The sequence below is a fragment of the Stegodyphus dumicola genome, chromosome X1, assembly GCF_044657685.1.
Source record: "Stegodyphus dumicola isolate Sdum_Otavi_A_Nest chromosome X1, ASM4465768v1".
NCBI lineage: Eukaryota > Metazoa > Arthropoda > Arachnida > Araneae > Eresidae > Stegodyphus > Stegodyphus dumicola.
Genome location: NC_140780.1, coordinates 97,106,720 through 97,132,292, shown reverse-complemented (window position 1 = coordinate 97,132,292; position 25,573 = coordinate 97,106,720). Strand labels below are relative to the sequence as shown.

Below are 25,573 nucleotides of genomic sequence, written 5' to 3'. Positions count from 1 at the left end.
GCAAAATGTCCGTAGCGTTCCAAAACAATCTTCCGTCATCCACATAACAGCGAATGCTCACAAACTCATTATATAAGATGCGGATCATCATCTTGAGTAGAAATATGGATACGCACAGCAGTCTCTCTCTCTCTGGGAAATAGAGTCTGTCTTCCACTCGCCTCTCTATATATACGAGAAGACCACGTGATGGGCGACGTGACGGTTGACTTCTAGAAAAAAAAATCAACTTTGTCTATCTCTCTCTCTCTATGACCTTCTATTTTTTTCCTAAAGGACACCCCGTCACCTTTTCAAAGGTCATGGGATTGAGAGGAACGAAAGAAAAAAAAAACAAATATCCTTTGTATACTACCTATGATCTTCTCCTAGAGACCCCTGTCATTTTCTTCTCGAGAGCTACGTGATGAAAGCTTTTTTTTTATTCTAAAGTTTATCAACTTTGTAGACACATGACCCCGTCACCTGCTCAAAGGCCATGTCGTATGGAATGGGACCCTTTTGGTTTTTTCTTTTGAGAAAATAAAAAATAAAACAACTCTATAATCATCTCTCTATGACCTTCACAAACACTCATTTCGTTATCATTTTTTTATTTTAGAATTCATCAACCTTGTTCCTCCTCCTCCCCTCTCTCTCTCTCTCTCTCTGAGGAGTCTATATAAACGGATCGCCAGCGAGCTCTTGTTCATATCAGACGAGTGTTTCGCCTTGAGAACGGAAAAAAAAATACAAAAGCCATGCTGCTCAAACTGGAATATAACGATGACTATTACGTGCACGCGTATGTGGATCTAGGATTCCTGTACTGGAATGCCAAAGATATCTTGACTCTCTTGCCTACGAACGTCTCGCATACGACGAGTGTTCTCCAAGTCTTTTTTCCTAATCGACACCATTTTCTTCGACTAGGCGATATTGACAACTACTCCAAAGAATGGGGTCAACCGAACCAGATTGTCCTCACTTCGAATGAAGCGGCCTTCGTCGCTTCGAAATCCCTGCATAACAAGTCGCTCTTCCCTTGGATGTGTAAAATATTCATGAGACCTCTGACGAAAATTGAGGAGGACGGGGAAACGTACATCACCCTCCGAGAGACTGTGCAAGACGAACAAGAAAGGAAAAAGAGTCCTCTCTTTTTTATCACTCAATTCGGGATCCATCATCTCCCCAAAATCATCCAGAGACATCAAGCCTTTGTTGAAAAGTATCAGAAAGAGGACAATGGTGATGGTGATGATGATGATGATGATGCGATATGGTCTCCAGTCGCTTAAAGAAGGGGAAACGTTCTCCGCTTTCCCTATTCCATAGACTGGAGAGTTGAATCAGGAGACCAAAAAAATGGGTCTTGGAAGGAATGAGTGCATTTCAAAATGCATTCGATTCCTTCCAAGACCCATTTTTTTGGGCCACTCTCTCCTCCAATATTGGGAGAGAGAGAGAGAGAGAAAAGAAATTTATCATCTCCTGTCCAACCAAAAAGAAACTATGTATTTTTGTTTTTCTGGATGCGGCCGAATTTGTAGATGAATCGTCCAGAAACCGGCCCTCAAGTCCATTTTCAGACTATTTCTATACATATTCGGTCATCAAGATGGTCCGGGGACGACTTTGTTTGGACATCATTTCTATATAGATGGTGAAATTTGTATAGCCATTTCTAAAGAATCTCAGAGGAAACTAAAAGCGAGATTGCAAAAAAAGAAATAGCCTCCAGTGAACACAATTCCAACGACAGTGGATAGGAAAAGTGAAGAGTTGAAAGTGAAAGTCGAAAAACGAAATGGGATCGGCTAGGAAAAATTTCTCAGAGCTCAGAAAAAAATTCTGAGATGTAAAAAAAAAAAAAAAAAAAAAAAAAAAAACTTTTTGTTAATTTTTATCATGTCTTCTAGACATGATAAAAATTAACTCACCCCCCTTTTGTCTGGGAATGTTGTCTCCCACTTTCTAAAAATAGACCATGACTCATCCTTTTAAACAATAGAATTCCAAGAAAAGACTGGGTTCTGGTCTATTTTTAGAAACGGTGAGACAACATACCCACACAAAAGGGGGTGAGTTAATTTTACTTTCAACTTTTCTCTTTTCTATAAAAGCATTCCACGTTTCTGTTCAGAACACTGTGGGCTGTTGAAAAGGCAACACGCCTCCTTCTTTACCCTAATCGGGAATCCTGATCCAGGTGTCCCCCGCTTCACGCTACCCATCTTCACCCATTTCTAAAGAATCTCAGAGAAAACTAAAAGCGAGATTGCGAAAAAAAGAAATAGCCTCCAGTGGACACAATTCCAACGACAGTGGATAGCTTTTTGGGGTCCTTCCAGATATATTACCGGTAACCGATAGGTTGTTCAGGGTCTACAGCACAGACTCAATGTACCCCTTTTGTCTGGGAATGTTGTCTCACCGTTTCTAAAAATAGACCAGAACCCATTCTTTTCTTGGAATTCTATTCTTTAGAAAGAATGAATCATGGTCTATTTCTTTAGAAACGGTGAGACAACATTCCTAGACAAAAGGGATTAGTTAATTTTTATCATGTCTAGAAGACATGATAAAAATTAACAAAAAGTATTTATAATATATATTATATAATATATATTATATAATATATATATTATATAATATATATATTATATATTTTTTCTTTTTTTTTCTGACTCAGAATTTTTTCTCGGCTCTCAGAAATTTTTCCCAGCCGATCCCATTTTGCTTTTAGACTTTCACTTTCAATTCTTCTCTTTTCTATAAAAGTATTCCACGTTTTTGTTCAGAATAATGTGGGTTGTTGAAAAGGCAATATGTCTGGTCATCAAGATGGTCCGGGGACGACTTTGTTTAGACTCAACGATGACATCATTTCTATATAGATGGTGGAATTTGTATAGGAAGAGTTTAGAAACCGACTCGAACGCCTGTTTTCAGTATATTGCAATACAAATAGGGCTGTCCACACAATAAAAAAAAGACATCATTTTTTTCGTAAATAGAGCTCCATTTGTATAGAAATAGTCTAGAAAGTGACTCGGAAGCCCGTTTTCAGTATATTACAATACAAATAGGAGGCACTCTCTCATCCAATCTTGGGGGAGAGAGAGAGAGAGATCCGGTTTCCATAGTCATCCTGACCATTCAAAAAGACATTCTTTTTGTTTCTGAATGCAACCGAATGTATATAGGAATATACTAGAAAGCGCCCTCCCCTCCAAGCCCATTTTAAGTATATCTCTATACAAATTCGGTATAAAATTGTCCGGGGACGACTTTGTCCGGAGACGACTCTGTCCGGGGACGACTCTGTTTGGACTCAACCATGACGTCATTTTAATATAGTGGAATGTGTGTAGAAATAGTCGGAAAAAGGACTCGAACGCCCGTTTTCAGTATATTCCAATACAAAATTGATTGTCCACAACATAAAAAAAGACATCATTTTTTTCTTGGATAGAGCTCCATTTGTATTTAAATATACAGAAAACCGACTCGAACGCCCGTTTTCAGTATATTCCAATACAAAATAGGGCAGTCCACAACATAAAAAAAAGACATTTTTTTCTTGGATGGAGCTTCACTTGTATTGGAATATACTGAAAACCGACGTGAACGCCCGTTTTCAGTATATTCCAATACAAAATAGGGCAGTCCACAACATAAAAAAAGACATCATTTTTTTCTTGGATGGAGCTCCATTTGTATTGAAATATACTGAAAACCGACGTGAACGCCCGTTTTCAGTATATTCCAATACAAAATTGGCAGTCCACAAAATAAAAAAAAGACATCATTTTTTTCTTGGATCGAGCTCCACTTGTATTGTAATATACTGAAAACCGACGTGAACGCCCGTTTTCAGTATATTCCAATACAAAATTGGCTGTCCACAAAATAAAAAAAAGACATCATTTTTTTCTTGGATCGAGCTCCATTGTATTGTAATATACTGAAAACCGACGTGAACGCCCGTTTTCAGTATATTCCAATACAAAATAGGGCAGTCCACAACATAAAAAAAAGACATCATTTTTTTCTTGGATCCAGCTCCATTTGTATTGGAATATACTGAAAACCAACGTGAACGCCCGTTTTCAGTATATTCCAATAAAAAATTGGCTGTCCACAAAATAAAAAAAAGGCATCATTTTTTTCTTGGATCCAGCTCCACTTGTATTGTAATATACTGAAAACCAACGTGAACGCCCGTTTTCAGTATATTCCAATACAAAATTGGCTGTCCACAACATAAAAAAAGATATCATTTTTTTATTGGATCGAGCTCCATTTGTATTGAAATATACTGAAAACCGACGTGAACGCCCGTTTTCAGTATATTCCAATACAAAATTGGCAGTCCACAAAATAAAAAAAAGACATCATTTTTTTCTTGGATCGAGCTCTATTTGTATTGAAATATACTGAAAACCGACTCAAACACCCGTTTTCAGTATATTCCAATACAAAATTGGCAGTCCACAAAATAAAAAAAAGACATCATTTCTTTCTTGGATCGAGCTCTATTTGTATTGAAATATACTGAAAACCGACTCAAACACCCGTTTTCAGTATATTCCAATACAAATTGGCACTTCACAAAATAAAAAAAAGACATCATTTCTTTCTTGGACCGAGCTCTATTTGTATTGAAATATACTGAAAACCGACTCAAACACCCGTTTTCAGTATATTCCAATACAAATTGGCAGTCCACAAAATAAAAAAAAGACATAATTTCTTTCTTGGATCGAGCTCCATTTGTATAGAAATAGCCTAGAAATCAGTTCGAACGCCCGTTTTCAGTATATTGTAATACAAATGAAATGACATGAAAAATGCAAAAAGAGGAAAAGTAGCCTACCTTGACGGAAATTCTATTCCAAAAGGGGAAAACTTGTATCCAGGTTTGCCCACAGCACGGCCGGAACTCAAGCGAAACTCGATAGGTTGAAATCGATCCATTAAATAACATTCTTAAAAAACAGTAAAGTTTTATTCTATTCCAAAAGGGGAAAACTTGTATCCAGGTGCGCCCACAGCACGGCCGGAACTCAAGCGAAACTCGATAGGTTGAAATCGATCCATTAAATAACATTCTTAACAAACAGTAAAGTTTTATTCACATCGAGTCGGCTGGGAAAAGTTTCTGAAAAATAAATTACCCCCCTTTTTAGTCTGAAAATTTGAAAATTGATGTCTTCAATTTTTGAAAAATTGAAGACATCAATTTTCAGACTAAAAAAGGGGTATTTTTTTTTTTTTTTTTTTTTTTCAGTTAGAGAAAGTTTTCTCCGGCTCTCAGAAATTTTTCCGCACTCGACTGGATGAATAAAACATCCCCGTTTCTTTAAGAATGGGCTCACTGTTAACTATTTCAGCATTCGACGTTTCGCGTCCAATAATAACTGCCGGGTGTTCAAGAATGCAGATGCACCTACTAGATTTTCTACAGAGAAGCTTGACTGGATGGAGAGAGTGGATAACTTTTTCCAAGATTCTCGACTTTGGACCGTCATGAGGTAAAGGATCTTTTTGTTTTTTTTTTTCTTTTAAGAAAATTTATGGATATATTCATTTCTTTTTGAATGGACCTAGAAAAATAGGACAAAGTTCTTTTCCAAGATTAGATGAGAGAGGGACCCAAAAAAAATGGGTCTTGGAAGGAATCGAATGCATTTGCACTCATTCCTTCCAAGACCCATTTTTTTTGGTCTCCTGATTCGTCTCTCTTTCTCTCTCCTCAGTCCATTTCCATAAATATAGGGAAAGCGGAGAACCTTTCTCTACTTATTTCTAAAAATCTTTTCTTTATTTTTTTTTCTCCTGAGTTTATGTATATATCAATTCAAATACTTTTGAGAACGGTCATCCCAATTCTCTGTCGTCTTTCGGTTTCATCGTCCCAACACTCAGTGGACATAGTCTCAGTCGATTTTGGAGCATGGGTCGTCCGTTCATTGTCCCAACATTCAGTGGACATAGTCTCAATAGATTTTGGAGCATGAGTCGTCTGTTCATTGTCCCAACACTCAGTGGACATAGTCTTAGTGGATTTTGGATCATGAGTCGTCCGTTCATTGTCCCAACGCTCAGTGGATTTTGTCTTTGGATCCTCTGAAGATATTTTGGGGGTCTCATGAGATTCTTTGGAAGGTTCGTCCCAACAGGCTGCTGGATCGTAATGGGGAATATTTTCAGGTATGTCTCCCCAACCCTCCGTCTTCCTCGAGTTATTGGAGGAAGTTGACGACAAAGAAGAAGAGCCCATCAAGTTTAAAGGCGTATGCTCATCCGGATGTTCCATCACTTGGAAACAGGACAGATTATCCCATTTCTGGATGAAGTTATCGTACGCTTTTGGGGACGGATCCTTCTCTAACTGATCGTAGGCCTTATCAAAAGCTTGCAGAGGATTGTCTGCTTCCTCCTGAATCCTCTCCTCTTTCTCCGTTCCGTCTGGATAGACGTGATTGATATGAAAATCTCCTTCCATAATATGCCATCGATAGTTGCGCACTTTGTTTTCGGCACAATGGAAATATTTCATCCTTTGATGATGTCGGGCACATTTTTCCCGATACTTCCAAATGATTCCATCTGGCACATAAATTTCCGTCACGGGTTTTTGATAATCCAAGGCTTTAGCAAAGAATTTAGCTTTCTGGCATCCCACCACATAAATCGTGGAGAAGCTGTGAGTGAGCGATTGGAGAATGCGTCCTAAATGGTTGTAGGGAATATGACCCTCGTTCCAACGAAGTCCGTGCCGGTTTCTCGTCAGCCAGGCATTTGTCTTTTGGTTTTTTTCACTCAGTTGGTGGAAGGGGTGAGGAGGAGTAAACGTCAACGATCCCACGGTCAAAAAATCTTTTGTCGCATAGCCCAATTCTTTTAAAACGTAGGTAAATTCACCCTTCTTGTGGTTGTAGGACTGGAAATCCTCTAGATCGAGCACGATAAAGTTTTCTGAACACGCCATGGCGATGAATACGGTGATGTCTTCCACAAACAGGAGCAAAAAAGAGAATGGAAAAGGTATATATGTGTAACAGGGAAGATCTAGAAAGGGGGGGGAAACAATAAAACGTTTTAGAGTCGTCGTCTTGAAAGAGACATTTTTCTTTTCAAAGGGTTAAGAAGTTTCAAAGGTCTTTTTAAATGAAGTTATGATTATTATCATTATTAAAAAAACTAAGAATCAAATCGAGTTTATAGATAACCATATTCATAGGACCAAAGGGACTTACCAGCTCAGTTCACGTCTTCTTCTGTTCTCTGAAAAATCTCGCGGAGGATACACACTTTTATACTCGCGCGACATCTGTCGGGATCGCGACCCCATCTAAATGTCAGGGTCATTCCAACCTCTTAAAAGGATCGGAATGAAAGAAACACTTTGATAAAAAAATATATTTATGAAAAGATATCTGAGGGTCGTGAGAACATTTTCTCTCCCCATCCCCCGCCTATTTCAAAAAAAATAATAAAAAGTCTTTCTTGGATCGCGTCAAGATTACAAAACAACTCACAGGACTTGTTTATCTCGATCTTGTCAGGGTCACCGTTTCACATAAGAAGATGGATGGACCCTGAACTTTAGACATGATAAAAATTAACTCTACCCGCCTTTTGTCTGGGAATAGGGTCTCACCGTTTCTAAAAATAGACCAGATCCCATTCTTGGAATTCTATTCTTTAGGAAAGGAGGAGTGATGGTCTATTTTTAGAAAGTGTGAGACAACATTCCCAGACAAAAGGGGGGGTAGAGTTAATTTTTATCATGTCTAAGACATGAAAAAAATTAACAAAAAGTTTTTTTTTTTTTTTTTTTTTTAAGGCTGAAAAATTTTTTCTGAGAGAGCTGAGAAAGATTTTTCCTCCCAATCTTTTTCGACGATGAAAAGGGAAAAACTACTGATCCGATCTCCCTACGCTTTAGGGAAAAAATACTTATGAAATATTCATGTGTTGAAATTGGCTATTCAAATAAGTGACATTTTGTTTCTCATTGGAACTGTTCAACGGCGAGTCCACTCGTCTCATTCTTTGGGGTAGGGGATGAAAGTACAGTGGTTTGTTGAAATCGATGATAGTTTCCTCTTTAGTCGGCGGAACTGTAAATCTATCCCGTCTTAACTCTTCTAATCTCTTTGAAAGTCTTTCCACTTGCTCTGCTAAGGTTTCCTCGGTAGTCATGGTCTCTCTTAGTTTAGGGAAGTCTTGACGTATTGGCTAGAGAACAGAGGGTCTTTTTCTCTCTATACATATATCATGTGGGAGCGTGTAATTTATAAATCCTTGTGAAATCTTTCTACGTCTTGTGTAACTTGGAAGATTCGTCTTGTGTAACTTGGAAAATTCTTCTTCTTCTCGTCGATTGGGGTGGAGTTATAGAAAAGAAATGGGATTGGAAAGAAATCAACACATTACAAAAAAAAGGAACTTTTTTTTTCTATTTTTTTTCTCTAGGGATTTACATACCATTTCATTCATGAACATTCAAGGGTTCTCTCCAAGACCAAATTTTAGAAGAGGACCACAAAGAGTACACTTGAGGATCCTCTTTCAGGTCTAGGTGAGATAAGGGTTGAGACCAATATTCTTGGGTCTCTAAAGCATCCCAACTTAGACATTTATTATTATTATTAGAAAGTTCATCCTCCTCCTCCTCCTCCTCCTCATCGTCGCACGAGTTCTCCTGGGGAGATTCTTCCGCCTCCTCTTCGACAGCTTTGCTCTCGGAGGGGTAACAATGTAATTTCCGGAAAACGTAACTACCCTCCATCAAATGGTATCGAAAATTTCTCACCTTGTTCTCGGCACAATGAATCATCTTTTGGAAATATTGGTGTCGCGTGCATTTCGACTTGTTCCGCCACTCGGTTTTCCCTGGGATGTAAAACTCGTAAACGGATCGCTGGCAGAGCTTGCTGAAAAATTCGGCTTTATCGTATCCATTGACGTAGATCACCTCCACATTTTCGGTCAGTATTTTCAGGATCGTAGGAAGATGCTCGTAGGAAAGACGACCCTCGGTCCATTGCAGGCCGTGTCGGTTATTTGTAGTCTGGTTGACCACAGCTTGATTGCGGGACGATAAGTCATCGTAATGGACAGGAGGGAGAAAAATCATGGATCCGCATAAGGTTAAATCGCAAGTGATGTAGCCCAGTTCTTTCAAGATGAAACATATATCTCCCGTCTTTGGATCATAACAGTGAAAGTATTCCATGTCCAGAACAATGTAGGAATCTTTGAGAGGTTTGGTACTCAAAATGTCCATCTTCTTCAATTGAGGAAAAAAAGAAAACAAAATTCTCTCTCTCTCTCGCTGTGTGTCCTGAAGGAAAAAATGGATAGCGTTCTCTCGCCGTCTCCTCTTTTATATATATATAGAGAGAGAAGGTTGCACGTGACAGGTCGTATGAATTCTGGGAAAGGTCACATTCGTATATATATATTTGTTTTTTGAATAATATCGTGCGTATCTCAATACACATCCGTCATAATAATAATAAAGGTCACCTTGGAAAGAAAAAGAAATAAAAAACATGGAACTCGTGCTCGACTTTGAAGGTTTCTACGATTCTCAAGGAGCCTTTATTGTGAAAGAATTGGCTTACGTCACATTGGACGGTACTTCTCGAGGGGTATTTGTTTTTAAACCCCCGTTTCCATGGCAAATGCTCACCGAGAAAGAAAAACGAACCGCTGTGTGGGCGAGTGATTATTATCACGGCTTGTCGTGGTACGAAGGAGAAATTCCGTACAGTTATTTTCCATGGGTGTTAACGATGTTGAAGGAAACTTTTTCCATGATTTGGGTGCGAGGAGAAATGAAACGGCAGTTTTTAGAGAAATGGTTGCAAAGATCCATTTATTGCATTTCGGGATCGACGCAAGAGATTCTCAAATACAATGGGATCGAACACATGAATTGTCCTAACCATACAAAAGGTTTTTTCCATTGCGCTCTACAAAAAACGGTTCGGTATCATTATTATTTAAAGACACAGAGAAAAAATTCGCAACGTCGATCCTGCACAATTCAATCTTGACAGAACTCATTAAAAAAAATACATATATCATGTTACTTCTTCAACAGCACAGATGGTTCTGAAGCGAATCTTGGAATTTTGAAATAATAGATCAGGGAGAAATCATTCTTAATAAAATGGTAAAGTCTCGAATCGGCTGGGAGAAAAAAAAATTTCTCAGAGCTAAAAAAAAAAAAAAAAAAACTTTTGGTTAATTTTTATCATGTCTTTAGACATGATAAAAATTAATGACCCTCCCTTTTTGTCTGGGAAGGATGTCTCACCCTTTCTAAAAATAGATCATGACTCATCCTTTCTCTAATGGCAAACATTCCATGAATGAATCATGATTTGTTTTTCAAAAGAGTGAGACAACATTCCCAGACGAAAAGGGAAGAGGGTCGTTAATTTTTATCATGTCTAAGACATGATAAAAATTAACAAAAAGTTTTTTTTTTTTTTTTTTTGAGTTGAAGAATTTTTCTCAGCTCTAAAAATTTTTTTCCAGCCGACTCGAAACTTTACCATTTATATTTACGAATAGTCTTTGGATTATTTATTTATTTTCTTTTAAAAGAAAAATTCTGAGCTAGACCTATCTATTGGCTTAACATTCTGGTCATAGAAACAGTCTAGTATCTCATTTTTTTTCGAGGCTAATGCACGGGTTCTCCAATCAAAAGGGTTACTATAAAGGGATTGGTTTGAATGCATTTATCTGCAAATGTTGTAGGATTCTGTTGTTGAGAAGGGGGTATATTATTATTATTATGATGATGATGATGATGATGATGATGATTGTGGCAGATTCGTTTTCTACATGGAAGTCTAATCTCCTCCGAAGACCTTTTCTGGGGATCGTCGATAGATGGTTTTTCAGTAGGAATCGTTTCCCTCGGATTCTCAAGAGATAGAGGGGGGTCCTGTCTTGAGACATGAAGCGGTCTCTCCTCCTCCTCGAGAAGTCTTGCGAAAGGGAGAGGATTTTCGGTTCCCTTATTCTCGAGGGGTCTTGACAAATTGAGAGGTCCCTCCTCTTCGAAAGAGAGAGAAGTTTTGGTTCCCTTATCCTCGAGGGGTTTTGACAAATCGAGAGGTCCCTCATTTTCGAGGGGTCTTGATAAATGGAGAGGTTTTTCATCTTCGAGGGGTCTTGAGAAAGGAAGAGGTTTTTCATCTTCGAGGAGGTTTGACAATGGGAGAGATTTCTCCTTCTCGAGGGGTCTCTCTTCCTCAAGGGGTTTTGAGGAAGGGAGAGGTTTTTCATCCTCGACGGGTTTTGACAAACGGAGAGGAATCTGAACAGGCTTCTCCTCATCCCCATCATTATCGAGGAGGATGAGGATAGGCTTTTGGAAAGGTTTTTTCTTTTTCTTCTGAACAGGCTCCTCTTGATGCTCGGGGAGAGGGATGGGGTAGTTGTTCCACCATTCTATTTTTTCTTGCTCGAGGATTTTTCAAAAGTCGTAGCTTCTCTATGATGAGAGGAACGAAGAGAGTCCTCGAGAAGAATATAATAGGTATTCTTCCCAGTCTTCTCGATCGAGAGAGGTTCGTGCAAACATTTATGCAACCATTCACTAAAATGAACGAGAATCCCTTTTGTCTTCTCAAGACGATCCATAATCCTATTCATTTGCGAGACGGTTAGAAAGTGGGACGTGTAAAAATATTTGGCTCGTTTCATTAACAAAATTTGTGCATCCAAAGGTGGAATGTCACGAGCCATCAACACGTTTTCGTCGGACAAAAATTCGTCCTGCATCTTTTGATAACTACCCACGGTATAATAACCCGCACATTTTGAAAAATCGGAGGCTTTCAGGTAAACGACTCCTTGGATGATATAAAAGGAAAGATCAACATATTTATATTTGAAAGGAATACACGTAGTGAGCTGGGGATGCCTCCTCATGATCCACTTGGACAAAAATATGACTTTGGGGCTCTCCCCTTTTATTTATAGAGAGAAAGAGAGTGTGACCTTCCCTTCCCTCCTCCTCCTCTCTCTCTGCTTCCTCTATCTCTGGACGTCCTTGGATTGGAAAGGGTGACTTTGAAAAAAAAAAAAGAAGGTCATGGTTGGATAATTTTTTGTTTATTAAATTATTACTTTCACTTCCTCATTCCCACACACATTCATCTTTTTAAGAAAAGAAAAAGAGGTCATGGAGATAAGATTTCTTGGAAAGAAGAGAGAGAGAAACAAAAAAAAACAAATAAAACGGACGTCATAGAGCCTCTATGTGTGTCTGTGTGTGTCTATATAGATATATAAAAAGACGAGAGTACTGGGCGAGATCATTTCTTTTCCATTGGGAGCCATGTCGCTATTAGACGTTTTTCCAACTCAACGGATTTCGAACGGGGAGGATTTGAAGACGCTAAAGCAAATCTCCAACTTGAAAATTTTTTTGGCGTGTCATTGTGCGACATTTATTCCGCATTTACCACCTCATCAAGCGATCGTTTCTTTCAACCAAGATGTCGAATCCTCCAACCTGCTCGTTCAGAATATATACAGAAATTTATTCGAATCGCAACAAACGAAAGAGGAATCTCCCTTTTCTTGGAATCGGATGGATCGAGCTTTAAGACGGCCCATTCAAACAGACCGGCGATATACAGATCCGCGCACGAGTTTTCGGTGGAAGAATATTTTTCTCACGAAACGATATTTTACGTTTGGAGTGAGAACGACGGCTGAGGACGAAGTTCATATTGTTCAAACCACAGCCGCTCCTCTCGCCTATTACGAATCATCGTCCCCCAATCTGAAGGAAAGAAGTTTTAAAGTCAGCGACAGGATGAAATATAAGAAATATATTCTAAGACCTTTTCAAAACTATGTCGTTCCCCCGAAAACGCAATATCTCATCGTCACAACCCAGAAGAGTCTCTTTCTCGTCGATCGGTGCTCGTACTCGCTTTGGAAACAATTGAAAGAGGAGATTTCTTTCCAATCGCCGATGATGTTTCAAGAAAAAGAAGAAGAAAACCCTCCGCACCTTTACCCATCCCTTCCTTAGATGATAAGAGGAGCTGGACCAAACCGTCGTCATGGCCCGAAACAAAATCGACCCGGCAACGGAATGAAATTGAAGTCATCACAATTGAAGATGAGGAGAAAGAAAAAAAATTACCTCTTAAAAAACGGTCGACTTACCGGAACCTACCTGGCGTGCAAGATCCGCTTCAGAATCCAGAAGCTTCTTCTTCTTCTTCTTCTTTCCCGACTTGTTCAAACAGGCAACCTCTTTCGGACTCCTCACAGACAGAACCTCTTCCAGTATCCTCTTCTTCTTCTTCTCCAACCTGTCCCGACATCGTAGAGGTAGAATGTCAGACGGGTCCACAAGCTTCAAAAAGTCCCGACATCGTAGAGGTAGAATGTCAGCCGGGTCCACAAGTTCCAACAGGTCCAGAAATCATGGAGGCAGAATCACAGCCGGGTTCACAAGTTCCAACGGGTCCAGAAATCATGGAGGTAGAATTTCAGCCGGGTAAACAAGTTCCAACGGGTCCAGAAATCATGGAGGTAGAATCGCAGCCGGGTCCAGACATCCTAGATCCCTCCACTCATCCCAAAGAGACTCCAAGTGTTTCAAGACAGCCTTGTGAGGATCCAGCCCTTCCCGTATGGAATGATTATATGGACATACAAAATTTGGTGCAACAGGAAGGAGAAGAAAATAATCATACGGATGGGTGGGTGAGAGACTGTTTAGATCATTTAACCTCGAATGAAATTGAACTGTTATGGAATTGCATTTCTGAAATCACATCGGAAATGGGATAAAAACCAAAACAAAAAAAAACAATTTTTTTAATAACAAATTGGAGGAGGGTCATGATGTCAATTAGAAAAAAATATTATATAGAGTCCAATCTTGGTGGTTCACTTCAGTTTTCCAGCATGAGGTGATCCACGTTTCTCGAAATATGGATCCCATTCCAAGAGAGATTGTGTAGAGCCTTCACTTCAGTTCTTTTTTTTTCCTACCAAGAGGAGAGGGTCCCCAAAGGGCTACCCATGTCCAAAGAGAGAAAGTGTAGAGCGTTCATTTCAGTTTTTTTTCAAGTTTAGGGGAGGGAGGTCTCAAAATGACACCCCCCATTTTCAAAGAGAGATGGTGTAGAGCGTTCATTTCTGTTTTTTTCCAAAGTTAGGGAGTTTTCAAATGACTACCCATTTCAGAGAAAGAGAGAGAGAGAAGGTGTAGAGCGTTCATTTCAGTTTTCCAACATTAGAAGGTCCCAAAATACCTTCTGAATTCAAAGAGAGATCGTGTAGAGCGTTCATTTCCAGTTCTCCAAGATCAGAAGAAGAGGGTCCGCTTTTCCCAAAAGGGCTTTCCGCATTCAGAGACAGCGAAGTGCAGACTTCAGTTTTCTCCCTCCCCAAGAATAGAGGGTCCCAAAATGGCTTCCCATTTCAAAGAGAGAGGGAGAGGCGTTCATTTCCATTCTCCAAGATTGGGTCGTCTGCATTTTTCCCAAAATGGCTTCCCAATTCAAAAAGAGAGAGAAAGAGAGAGAGTAAAAGGGTGTGTAGAGCGTTCATGTTCATTCTCCAAGATAGGGTCGTCAGCTTTTTCTCAAAATGGCATCTCCCCATTCAAAAAGAGATCGTAACCAATTTTTTCCAGTTTTTTCCAAGATGGGGGGGGGGAGAAGAAAACCTAGGATGGAATAACACGACACACAGAGAGAAAGAGAGAAAAAAAACGCCATCTTGTCATTTTCTGATAGGGTACCGGTGTTCGAATACTTTTGTGACCGACTGTACATCTTACTGAAATCAAACTTTCTTTGAAAAAGGAAAATTAATTGTAAGGAATAAGATGGATGCATGGCGGGCAATAACAGCGCTGATCATATGTTTCGTATAGGAAATCATTTTCTCCGTGTTATCGTATAACGGAAAATATTCACAGATTATATTTTACAATTTTTAAGAAGTCATGGGTTATCTGCTTTAAGAGAACACCTTCGTGGGCAATTTTCTAAATAAAATTGGCTTGAATTCACGTTACGCATCGGGAAAATCATAAAGACCACAAGCAGCTAAACTGTTCGGTTGCCAACAACAAACTACCAACATCCAGCAATCTTATTCACTCAACTATAGTGAACTTAAACTAATGTTTGTATATTATTAGTAGTATTAAAATAACGAAAATATTTATTCTAATAAAAATTTTTGTTTGAATATCCTCCCTAGTAAGGTATTTCCTTTGGTTGGAGATTTGTCAACAATAAATGCTATGTTCAAACAAGATATTTATTTAGAGCATAATGCTTCAAAAATGTATGCTGGGATCCCTAGAAAAAAATATCGCCGGAAAATATATCTCCGAAAAAATATTTAATTATTCATATTCTTATGATTAATTATTAAATAATTAATAACTTTTATAATTATTAAATGAAATGCTTAATTATACTTTACCAAATGTACAGCAACACCCTTTATTTACAAAAATACCATATTGAATAAATTATATTGTAAGCTAATGAGTAACAACATTGCTTTGTTTAATTAAGATACAATAACAAGCCGAACAAACATTAAATTGTCAAACAACAAAAATCAGCGTTATTTTTTCAAATTTTCACAATCTAATTCTCATTATATCTTATCTCGTTCATTTGCGCTTTTGCAGCTGAAGATGATGGTTCGGTAAAACCATCGAAACTAGTCCTGTGAAAATTTGAAAATATAACGCTGATTTTTGTTCTTTGACTTCCAAATTAATAGCTTTGTTTGTTATTAATATGTCTCATCTTTCCTATTTCAGATAAAATTTACTAGTGTTTCTTGGACAGGAAAGCAAGAATTTTTAATTTGAATTAATAAATTTATGATACACTGAAAACGTTTTCAAGTTATAATTCCCTTTCTGAATATCTTGAATGTATATGAAAAAGTAAAATGCAAATTTAATATTAATATTATCACCCTTAAAAAACACCCAAATGTTTCGTTTATTACTCTCTTAAAACAACGTAATAATTAAGGAAAAAAGAAATTATTTAAAATAATTATTAGTTGCATGCAGTTGAAGAATATAGGAAAGTGCTGAAGGTTTTAAAGATTTTTAATTAATGACAAAAATACAGAAAATCGGAAATAATACGAAATGTTTCAGCAATATCTCAGAAGGAATGAAAGTTGCACCAGATATTTGTTAGAATATAATTTTAGTGATAGCAGTTTAATCAGTCTGCATTGAAATTCCGGTGATAATCAGTGACATACAGATTTAGGTTACTTGGGTTAAAAATGCGTAATAATTTAAAATTTAACCGGGTAAATTTTAAAACCAATTTATTTGAAAACTAGCAGCTTCGCTGCGAGCCTTCGTCTGGCTTTTAAATGTACCGGAAAAATGGCTGAAGGGAACTCCAAACGTTAAATTTAAATACTGCGTAGGATTTTACTCTGCAGAACAACTTCATAAAAAAAGTTATTACGTATAACAAAAATACAATGAAATAAGCAATATCCCTTAATACAAATATTAATTATCCTAATAAATAAATTAACCAAATTCCCTTTGCAAAATCTTAAGAACTCAAATGGTATTAAGGAGGTTAAGAACTTTGTTTCCTAAAAAAATCAGTCAAAACTTTTCAATATCTTAAAAACAGTGAAATGAGCAATTAATAAAATAAAGGAATGCAAAAAACAAAAAATTCTTAAAAGCAAAGTATAATTAATCATATTTTATCTTATGTTTTCAAGGGAAAAAATTACAATGAAATAAGCTATATCTCTTAATACAAATATCAATTATCCTAATTAAAAAATTAACCAACTTTCCGTAGAACAAAAATCATGCAAAACTTTTCAATATCTTATAAACAGTGAAATAAGAAAAAATAACATGAAAGCAACTCAAAAAACATAAAATTCCGCGTAGAATTTTACTCCACAGAACAACTTTATCAAAAAAAATCAATAAAAATATATTATATTTATATAAAAATGACAATGAAATATGCCAATCTCTTAAAAACAGTGACATAAAAATACGATGAAAAATTGTTGCCAAACCCATATTTCTAAAAGAATGAAACTATTCAAAATGATGCGATTTCATCAAAAATCTATCAACAGGATGATGTGAGATGATGTGAGAACTGTACTCGGATGCTTCATTTAAAAAATCTTTTAAAAATACAAAATATTATCATTTTTCCAAAATTCTTTTTGTAAAAGCATTCGCAAGGATGAAAGTTTAACGTGTTCAAAAATCAAAGAAAAATAAACTGTACATTTTTAAAAATAAACTTTTTTAGAAAAAATCCCATTGAAGAAGTGTTAAGCTCCCTTTGTTAAATAAATTCGTATTTAATCGATTTATTGAAACACGAAATTTATTTTAAGTTCGTAAAATAGCTAAGTGCTTACGTTTCATGACGATGTGAAAATGGAGTGTGTAGAGTAAAATCTCGCTTTCCTATAGCCCATTATGTTTCAAAATGACACGATTTCGTCACAAAACATGAAATAAAAAAAATTCGATTTCGAAAGAATCGCTTCGAAGTGCACTGGATTTGTATAGATGTACCTATGTACCAAATTTCGTAGCCGTGGGTCTATTAGCTTACGCGCAGAGCGAACGAAATGCACACACACAGACAGACTCTTTCTTTTATTATATGTAGAGAAGATATGTAGAGATAAGATTGTTTAAGGGAAGAAAACTTTTACGTTTCGCAGCTGTACCCTGCGGCTTTAAGACGGTCATCACGGAGAGTCTAGCTTTTTGCAATTCTCTTGAGAGCTCACATAGATGCGAACAATATATAGCAATCAATCTCACTTGGAATCATTGAAGTAAAATTCTGGGAGGGATGGGAAATAACAAAAGAACTGCTTGACAATTTTCAGAGGTTTAGGGTTATTTTCGCGACATTTTACGGGAAGTTCGGTCCAAAACTAGCGACAGTTTTAAAGGGATTCGCAGAAAATCACTCGACAGGCTAAGGGTTAAATACGTGACGTCGCCGGCTCTTGACAAATATGCCAACATGGGCGCAAAATGTGGAAATGTCCGGACGGATTGTGGGAGTATGGAGATGTAGGGAGGGGGTTACCGGCGTCACAGGACGGAGGAAAAGCAATGACGAGCGCTGAAAACAGAAGAGGCTCAACGTACGTGGAAATCTGATGAGTGTTGTTCGTGATGTATAGGCGGTTAAAAACATGCAAAATAACATGATAAAGCAATTTTATTCATCATCTGATAGGTTTATACGAAAATACAGATACATAAAATAATAGGCAACAAATACATAATAGTGGGAGATACAAAATGAAATTATATACGCTATGTACAGGAATCAGAAAATGCTGCAAATTATGTCGGAAAATTCACGGGTGATGTGGGCCGCGTATGGTCTGAGTTTGCAATTTTATCTGTTATCGTAAACATGTAAGCGACATGAATGCGCGACTGTCGACGACTTTCGGTCGACAGCCGCTACTTCTAGTTTTCCTGGGCGGTTGTATTCTGAGAAAAAGAACAAGGTGCTCGACATTTTCGTGCATTACTACCAAATCGCGAATGAAATTAACAATAATTGCTAACGCGCTCTCGAGAATGCACACGTGAAAAACTACGTGATCTGGTATGTGGATCCCGAGGGAATTTATTCCTCGTTTTCTCGCGGGAGAGTCGCTCGACCTGTTTGTTTAGGGCAGAAAGTTCACTCCTTAAGGTCTTAAGCTCTTCGAGGTGGGCACAAGAATCATTCGGATCGCTGGGGGAACTCGCGGAAGCTGCTTGGACAGCGAACACACTATTGTTCGTTGGCATGGGCACTTCAGCTATCTTGTCAGCCATTTTTGCTAAATTATCTAAGGATTTAGAACTTATTGATAAAATGGCATGCACCTCGAAAGGTAACCTTTGCAGCTATAATGATTTTTAAAATTCGTCAGTTATACATTTTCCACCCAATTCTCTCATTTTTAGGTTTTTAGGGTTTGTCATCCCCTAAATGCAATTCAGAAATAAGTCTGCGTATTTGTTCGTTTTCCGAATCCAAAAATTCCGCTATTAACCTAGCTTTTAGGGCATTATATTTTTCCGTCGCGGGGGGATTAAATAAAATATCTGATACTGCAGAAAGAGTTTCAAGGTCTATGGAAGAAATCACGTGGTTATATTTCGTATTATCGTTACTAATCTTTGCAAGAGCAAAGTTACTTTCAACTTGAATAAACCAAAGTTTAATATTATTTTTCCATAAAGGGGGAATTTTAACCGCCACATGTGAGATTTGTGTGATGCTGTTTTTCTACGCGTTATGCACATGATGTTATGCACAGGATGCCCAGGCGCCTGTTTCAAAGTGTGTCTAGCACCTGAATCTTCCACACTTCATTTTCCGCCGACGGAATTTGAAGGGGTCAGACTCGTTCTCCCGTCTGCTGTCGAGTTCAAAGAGAATCCCGACTGGTTTTCCGACACACATCTCGACGGGTGTCCAAACTAGACCCCGAGTTCTAGGAAAACTCAATTTTATTGAAGAAAAAATTAATAATTTAAAAAATAGCTAAATCTTTTATGCCAATTTCTGTGAAGATGGTTTTGTGATTTTTCATGAAATAAAATAGTATGGTGAAAGTTTTCGTAACTAAGACTTAAACTATATATGTTTCAACTCCAGATATTCGAAATTTTATTTTTCCAGTGAAAAACAGCCAATATCTTGAAAAGGAAACACAAAGTCATCGTTACAAGTGATTAGTGACGTCACAGACGAACGAGTCCTCGACTTTGTTTTGTTTAGCCCTGGGACACTGCCGTTGGGGGGAAGGCTCTTGTATGCGTTTACAGTGAATAACAGCAAAACTCCACTCCTGTGTTGCAATCGGTGCGGTAAGATTGAAAGTGTTTTGGTTTCTATGAATAATGTTATATTAAGATAATTTACTCATATATTCTTTAAAAAAGTGTTTTTAAACTTATCTAATGCGTAAATATTGCTATAATAAGCTTCGGGTATGACTAAATCAGACTCTTGTAGTACACAGTGCTAATCATCTGTTGCTTTGTGTAAATGATTGTTCTCGGTTATATGACGCAAAAAAGTTTCTTATTTTCGAATTATTAATGTTCTATAGCGTATTACATTCATATTTTCATGCACCTGTTCATACGGGAGTTTATACATTTAGTACTGGAACATTCAGAACTATTTTTCTTCTCATGTCTGACAGTATTATTACCTTTAAGTGATAAATGCAATGAAAAGCATCCTGACAAGTATTTATGTGCCTTCAAGTGGCAAACATAAAGTTTAAATATACTAGCGTATTAGAGAAAAGCATATTTTTATTTATTTTCGAAACTGAACCAGTGTAGAATTAAAAAAATTATACAATTGTGGGAACTGTCAAATGAGTTTTGATTTCACTTTTTGCAACAGTGGTAGGCAAAAATACAGTTATTATGTAAAAAAATAAAAGCGTGTGCGATATTTTGTTAGATCTTAAAATTTGAAGGACATTCAATTACTTGTTTCGGCAGTACACATACTAAAATTGGAACTAATGGTGGAGACGAACAGTCCAGTTTTTGATCAACACACTCGTAAAGCTTAAAACCTTAAGTTGGCGGAAAAAAAGTGTTATTGTTCTGAAATATTTTCTTGACTGCAAAATACATTTCTTGTTGAGTTGTACATCTGTATTAATTTTTCATATAGTTTCATTTCCTCCTCCCCCCCCCAAAGTTTTCTTGTTGATTGTAGCTTTAATGTTATATGTTCACTGTATAAATTACATGCAAGAACTGTTAGAAATTTAATTTTATTTAAAAATGTGCAGTATCTAGCAATATAAGTTAAGTTTTAATTTTAAATCCTGTAAATTTTAATGATTAATATTGGACATGCATTTTTATTTGATTTTTTGGATGCTGTAACCCATAAGGACAAAAATACAGTATTTATAAATTAATAAAATTCAGCAACACAGGATTCTAAAATTGAATCAAAATTTCCTGTATTTACTTATAGTTGTGTGTTGTTTGGTGAAAGCAAAGCATTCATGGGGTGCCTGTTGAAATTTTTATGTTTATATTTATGGTTGACTTTTTAGGAAAATTGTCTCAGTATACATTACACTTAGTGAAATGTTAAAGAATTCCATGTGACAATTTCTTTATGCATTGAAAAATTGCTGTCATTAAATATTACTTACAGTGGTGTGTGGCTTTAGCTATTTGACTGCTGACGAGGCTACTTTCTGTAAAGTGATCATTGTGATAAGTTTTTTTTTGGTTTGTTTTAATTTTGTGTAAGTATATTTATTAGAAAAAATTTGAATTTAAAATATAAATATACATAAATTAGTCTATTTCGTGCTATAAATCGTACTTGACCTCATAAGCAGATTTACATTAAAAAGCAAATTATAATATATAAAGGAATGAGGGAATTTAATCTTATTTTGGAAGCACTTCCACAGAGAACCCGGTAAATGTAAACATCGCCAACTTTGGCGATAATAGTTCAAACCTGGTAACCCAGCATATTTATCCTATTCGCTTGTTCGAAGTTTGCAACCATTCCTCTTGCGTACATTTTGTTGAATTATCACTGTCGTTGTTCGCATTTCCAGATTTATATTATTCTTCTCTTATTTATTATTATTTTTTCTGAATTTTTTAACAACGATTAGATAGAAATATTTTCGTGGATAGATGCCGGTTCTCGGTTCGGGATGAAAGGAAGAAAATACAGCGGGAGGGTTGAATGCTAATTTGTAACACGGCTGTTCACGTTGTGTTCTTAATTATTAACAGCTCTAAGAACCATGAGGTTTCCAACCTCTAAAATAATTTGTTTCTGTAGGCCGCAAAAATGTGCATATGCATTTTAAATAATTAAGTAATGCTTTTATTTTTATTATTGTCATCTAAAATTATGAGAATAAATCAATTTTTATGGTGTAAAATTTTAACAAGATAATATATTGTTAATGCTTTTCTAACAATAACCTTTCAGAGGATGGCAGGTGTGACATAAATAGATGATTAAATTGAAATAAAAAATATTATTGATTATGCATCACCATGGTCATCAAAATTAGCAAACAACTGCTGGTGTAAGGAATATATGGTGGTGGCCAAAATTGTAGACACTTTTGGAAATTTTTGTTTTTGAACTTTGTATGCTTATAGAAAATGTTATGTTTCACAAAATGCAAACTTATATATATCATTTTAAAGAGAATTTATTACTGAAATCAATACAAAACACAAAATTCAATTATTTGCAATACCAAAAAAGTTAAACGATAATAGTTTTTGATATATATTAGATAGTGATGATAGCAGTGAGTTATCAGTACTTAGTAGGGTACCTTTTATTTTTAATTACAGCTTCACATCGACGTTTCATTGAGCTGACAAGAGTTTTAAGCTCTTCATTCATTATTACATGATGCCAGGAAACAATTATAGCCTCCATTAGTTCCCTTTTATTTGACGGGTGCCTCATTCGGACAAGAGTTTTCAAACGGTGCCACAAATTTTCGATAGGATTGAGGTCAGGATTGTTTCCTGGCCATGACAACAATTTAATGCTCTTTGTACGAAACCACTCTTTAGATATTTTTGCTGTGTGGCAAGGAGCAAAATCCTGCTGAAAAATAAATGAAGCATTGTTGGGAAAGAGATCTCTGATGGAAGGTAGAAGTTTTGGTTCTAGAATAGTGTCAATGTATTTTCTGGCATTCAGTGTCCCATCGATGACATGAAGGCGACCAATACCATCTGCTGACATGCATGACCAAATCATAACACTAACTGGGTTCTTCACAGTTGCTTGAATGCAGTCAGGGTGTAGCTCTTCTATTCTATGTCTTACATATTTTCGCCCATCCCTACCGAATAACGATATCTTAGTTTCATCATTCCATATAACTTGTGACCACTGATCATCTGTCCAATTAATGTCTTCCTTTGCCCACTGTAGTCTTTTTTTTCGTTGCTGAAAATTAAGATAAGGCTTTTTTCGTGGAATTCTATCTCTCAGTCCAACATCTGTTAATCTTCTCCTGATTGTTCTTGAACTGACAGAAACACCAGCATCATTCAGATCACTTCCGATGACCGCTGATGACATTTTTCTATCTTGGAGACATAGTCTTTTTATTCTTCTGTCATCAATAGATGTGGTGCACCTTTTTCGGCCTTTTCCTTTGTTTTTTATTGAATTTGTCTCCTGATATCGTAAACAAAACTTTCGGACTCCAGATGTAGTCACTGAACCACCCTCCTGTCTTGCAATTTCAGCATAGGAAAGACCACTTTCTCGTAACACAATAATATTACATCTCTTTCTAGGTGTCCAATCTACTCTTTTATTTGATGTCATTGCTTCTTGACTATATTAAAAATTTTTACAAAAATTCCTACTTGTTATTGCAGTGTATAAGAAACAGGTCCTCCTTCTATAGAACAAAGCAAAATAATGAATTGTTTCAAGTGTAAACATGATGTCAGCTTCTACTGGCAGTTACTAACATTTGATTAGTTCTCAGAACAAGAACAGTGATTGGCCAGGAAAGCTAGACATTACAGACCACTTCATAACTGTGTTTTTTATTTATATTAAAGTATATATAACTTTTTTTTTGTATTGCAAATAATTGTATTTTGTTTTGTATTAAATTCAGTAATAAATTCTCTTTAAAATGATATATACAAGTTTGCATTTTGCGAAACGTAACATTTTCTATAAGCATACAAAGTTCAAAAACATAAAAATTTCCAAAAGTGTCCAGAATTTTGGACACCACTGTATTGTTTTCTGTGTTAACCGGAATTTAAGACGAATTTTTTTCGTTTATCATGTTTAACTGGTTAATTTCAGTATATTAATACTGATTTATACTTTTTTAACGAATTTTTATTACCGTTATAAATGCTTATATATTGTCTTATGCTAACTTGAATTTAATACATATTTATATTCATATATCATGTTTAAACAGTTTTACATTTACATGCTTATTATCTGTGAAGTTTTACTACCATATGCTTAATATATTGTTTCGTCTGCTAACTTGAATTTACATGCACTAAAAATCACGTTTACAAAATATCACGTTTACGGCTCCGCTCATCGTCGATGAACCGTGAGCTTGGTGAGTAAAAATGCAACGCCGCCAACTGATTCTTATCCGAAGTGCCAACAGGTTCTCTGCAGATGAAAACCCCTTATTTTAAAGGACTGAATGTACATCTTTGTCAACAGAGGCATAAAATTTTAAATTCCTTATGTTCCTGTATTTGTTAATTCAAAGCAAGTTGAAAATTTGTGAATCTGTAATGAGATTTTGGTTATTCTTGTGTTTTAAAACAATGGTTTTCAAATTGTAGCACTCCTACCCCCAGTAGTGTTGACGGTTTTTCATTGATTATACAAGTACCTTTCATAGAAAGTTACAGGGTTGCCATGCTACCTGAAAAACCAGAGAAGAGTCGGGGAGTTTGAAAATTAACCAAAAGTTAAGGAAAAGTAGGGGAATTCAAATATTTTAGTCAAAATCTGAAAAAGTCAAATTTCGTACTGCAATCCTTCCAAAAGCGATTTTTCTCGTTTGCATTGGGAGCGGTCACTTTCTTGGCAAATCGTATATAGCGTGAGTGTCATATGGACAGCTGGTATTGAGTCACTTTTCACAGCGCCAATCAGATTGTCTTTTAGAAAGGCAAAGCAAGTTTCCAGCATATTTGGTTTCCAGAAACCTCGAGAATCCAGAGATTACCATGCGCGTTCAGTGCATGTAGAATGAAAGTAAATTCCCCTCCCCATTCTCGTATAAAACAAAATCTTTTAAACCTTTTCTTCTTTCTTAAATACCTTATTTGACATTTTACAGTAAAATAAAATTTAAAAAAATAATCATCAGTCATCTAGGTTAATTTAATATATCTGTGTTTGCCAAAATACGATCGATTTTTGTAAGCCAGTTTTTAATCCTTAAGTAAATTATTTTAATGTTATTGGTATCATTAAATGTGTCTTTTTCCTTCTAAATTTATTTAATATTAGTTTATAATACCTTAAAATTTCAGGCAGTTTGTTCTGGTATACTTGTGAAACTAATTCTAGCAGTAATATGGCATACCATTACAAAATTTAATGCACATGTTTTTTACTTATGTATGCTCCTAAATAAATAAAAAATACTTGAATTTATTTTTAAATATCATTAAATAGATTTCTTTCTGTAACTGTAAAATGTCTATGGAAAAGACATTTTTAAATCCCGATTGGACAAATTCTCATCTCATTCCTCAGTGGAGACAACAATTCCCATTATTGCTATAAAAGTAATGCTTTGGGGGATTATATATATAAAGTCGTATGTAATTGGAAAATTTGGAACTACTCTGATATGCGCCCTCAAGTTGCCAAATTTCTCGTCAAATATTTTGGCGAGAAACTTCACGCTGCCATATTACTATCTAAATTTTTTGTCTACATTTTGAACTTTTAGCCTA

General features: G+C 36.3%; 1 protein-coding gene across 3 annotated transcripts in view; it reads left to right on the top strand.

Annotated features, from left to right (window-relative positions):
- The first annotated feature begins 19,846 nt into the window (after positions 1–19,846).
- Positions 19,847–25,573, top strand: part of LOC118195866 (uncharacterized) — a 219,932-nt gene continuing 214,205 nt past the window's right edge. The window contains exon 1 of one of the 3 annotated variants that reach the window (XM_085808113.1): positions 19,847–19,933. The gene's annotated coding sequence lies outside the window, so the exon portion shown is untranslated. The remainder of the gene's footprint in view (positions 19,934–25,573) is intronic. The other 2 variants (XM_085808111.1, XM_085808112.1) reach the window with 2 other exon arrangements.